Source organism: Mus caroli, chromosome 9 (genome assembly GCF_900094665.2).
Source record: "Mus caroli chromosome 9, CAROLI_EIJ_v1.1, whole genome shotgun sequence".
Classification (NCBI taxonomy): domain Eukaryota; kingdom Metazoa; phylum Chordata; class Mammalia; order Rodentia; family Muridae; genus Mus; species Mus caroli.
The window spans coordinates 67672036-67674870 of NC_034578.1; the positions used below are offsets into that span (position 1 = coordinate 67672036).

Here is a 2835-nt window from a genome sequence, read left to right on the forward strand (position 1 = left end):
CACTTTGTAGACCAGGCTGGCCTCGAACTCAGAAATCCGCCTGCCTCTGCCTCCCGAGTGCTGGGATTAAAGGCGTGCGCCACCACGCCCGGCGAGCCTAATCATTTTTATTATAGCTTTTTTCAAATATAAACTCGAGACCCAAGTACAATGACAGAAACCTGCAGTCCCAGCTCCTTTGGAGGCTGAGGCAGAAAGATTCCTGAGTATAGGAGCTAAAGACTGACATTTCTAGTGAACCATCTGGGATACAAGTGACCAATATACAGAGACCAAGGGGAAAGATGACAAAAGAAAACACACACACATGACACCCAACACTGACTATTAAGAAAAAAACTAGAGACAAGCGAATTTCTGAGTTCGAGGCCAGCCTGGTCTACAGAGTGAGTTCTAGGACAGCCAGGGCTACACAGAGAAACCNTGTCTCGAAAACAAACAAACAAACTATTCTTGCTAATTTTCCCCACTATCATTCACCCAACTCACAGATGTCCTCAGTAATTGTTTCAGATACTGAGACTCTTAGGTAACAAGCAAGCAGGATACAATGAAATAATTTGTCCATGGTTACACCCTAAGAAAGTAGCAAAAGTAATATATATTTTGGGGGTATTTAAAATAGGGTCTCTCTACATAGTGTGGGCTGTTGTAGAACTCACTATATACACCAAGCTAGGCTCTACCTCCCAAATGTTAGGATTAAAGGCAACTCGAGCCACCACACACCCAACACTCCTGCTACAAAAGTAATTTAAAGCTAAATTGTTTCTCTTCAAAGTAGAAGAGCTTCCTTATAACCTATGTCACAATGTAACACAATATTACAATGACCAGTTTCTACTAAACTTTTTTACTAAAATAAAAACAAAACAAAACAAAAATCACTTAGCTACAAACTATCAAAATATAAATCCAGACCTGGAAAAACGGTTTGGAGTCAAGAGTGCTTACTATGCTGGTTGAGGACCCAACTGGGACTCAGCACCTATACAGGGCAGTGCAAAACCTCCCATAACCCCCACTCCAGAGTATTAGATCCTCTTCCGGCCTCAAGAGGCACCTGCACTCACATGTACAGACCCCACACACTAATATATATACACACATGAAGGATTTGGGGTTTGTTTGGGTTCTTTAATGTAGACTCAAAAGCTAAGTAAAATCAGAATTCTTGAAAGGACATCTGTATTAAGTCACGTGAGAGCTATTGCAAAGACAAATGGTAAGGATATGAGGAACCTCTGTTGATCTTTTTTTGATTTTGCTCTCTTTGGTTAAAGAGGTCCCCAAAACAAGAAAATTAAAGTGCCAAATGGAACGAAGTTTGGATCAAGTCAGGTTCAAGAGCTGTCAGAACTCTTACAATGAGGTCTCTGTCAGCTGGCTCACTCACTGCTATTCAGGAGTTCTAAACTCATTCTGTACATAAATCAAGGAACAGGAAAGCTCTCAACAATACAATGGAGTCACCCCAGACATGAGCAAATTAAGTGAAGGCGCTAGCTACAACTTCCTGGTTTTTTGTTTTTTGGTTGTTGTTTTTTGGACGCTAAAAAGTCACACTTTTTTTTTAATTATCTATAAAGCTCTATAATCTAAGAAGTGTGGCGACAAACCTCTATTTCTCCAGAACAAAAACCGATATTTCCACCGCACCACTGCTGACTCCGATCAATTATCTAGGCAGGATAAAGAAAACATCTTTTTTTAATGACTAACCAGCCAACTCCACACAATATCAGACGCGCCTGTCTTCTGCTCCGCGGACTGCGCGTGCCCGCCCGCACCGGGCGGCTCCCGGCTCCAGCCGGGGTTACCTTCCTCACTCCATTGTCACCCCCACTCCTCGGGCCTGAGCCCCCGTCCCGCTGGCGAGCGGCGGCCCCCGGGCGCAATCCCCTCACCCACCCCCTCCCAAGAGGCCGTGGGTGTGTCTGCGGGCGGACTCTTGCCCGGACACAATGAGCCTCTCCGCGCCGTCGGGGACCCGCGGTCATTCCCCTGTCGCCGACCCGGGCCGGCCGCCGCGGCCCTTCCTCTTTCTCCCTCCTGCTCGGCCCCTCCCCCGCCGCGCGCAAGCGCCGCCGCGCCGCTCCCCTCCCCCGCACCCCCCTTCCGCCGGCGCCCTCACCCGAGTCCGCAGGCCCCGTGCGGCCAGGTCCCGGACTCGCTGGCGCGGGGCTGGCGAACAGCGCTCGGCCGGGTGAGACTGAGGCGGGCCGGACGGCTCTCCTCAGGAGGGCGTCTGTCAACAACGCCGCCGCGGAGCGTGAGGCTGCGCCTGGCTCGGCTCGACCCGGCTCCGAGCACCCGATCGCGGCCCACGAGCGCTCGCGATCCTGAACGGCCGGCGTGCCTTACGCCGCGCAGCACCAGCGCCCCGCCACCATCGCCGCCGCCGCCGCCGCCGCAGCCTGGGCCGGCCCTCCTCGACTGCGCGAGCGCGACACCGGGGCCCTTTTACGACAGTTCGGAAAGCGAGCGCTCCGGACCCTCACGCCCTCTCACAGCAGTATGTCTGCGCATGTGCGGGCCAGGGCCCGCCCCCCTGCGTCCTAGTCCTTCCTCTTTGCACTGGCTTTGGCGAACTGTTGGCCCAGTGGGACGAAGTTAAAAATAAGGTGGTTGGGTTCACTTTCTTCCGTGATTTCGGGCTCAACAGTGCTTCAGCATAATTACGCCTACGTACTGGTTGCTTTTTCTCGAACTAAAAATTATTTCAGCTTACTGACTGCACTAGTCGCGCCTTTAAATCAAAAAACAAAAACAAAAAAACACGGGTTAGTGTCTTTCTCAGCAGATGATACCCAAAACAGAGATCTCACTGATGAA

The 2835-nt window shown here is 50.8% G+C and overlaps 1 protein-coding gene across 7 annotated transcripts in view; it reads right to left on the reverse strand.

Moving 5' to 3' along the window:
• Positions 1 to 2454, reverse strand: part of Rnf111 (ring finger protein 111) — a 69634-nt gene extending 67180 nt beyond the window's left edge. For 3 of the 7 annotated variants that reach the window (XM_021172537.2, XM_021172538.2, XM_021172535.2), the window contains exons 1-2: positions 2135 to 2442; positions 1620 to 1682 (exon numbers count right to left, since the gene is read on the reverse strand). The gene's annotated coding sequence lies outside the window, so the exon portion shown is untranslated. Of the gene's footprint in view, positions 1 to 1619; positions 1683 to 2134 lie in introns of all 7 variants that reach the window. The other 4 variants (XM_021172532.2, XM_029481374.1, XM_021172536.2 and 1 more) reach the window with 3 other exon arrangements.
• Between the last annotated feature and the right edge of the window lie 381 nt (positions 2455 to 2835).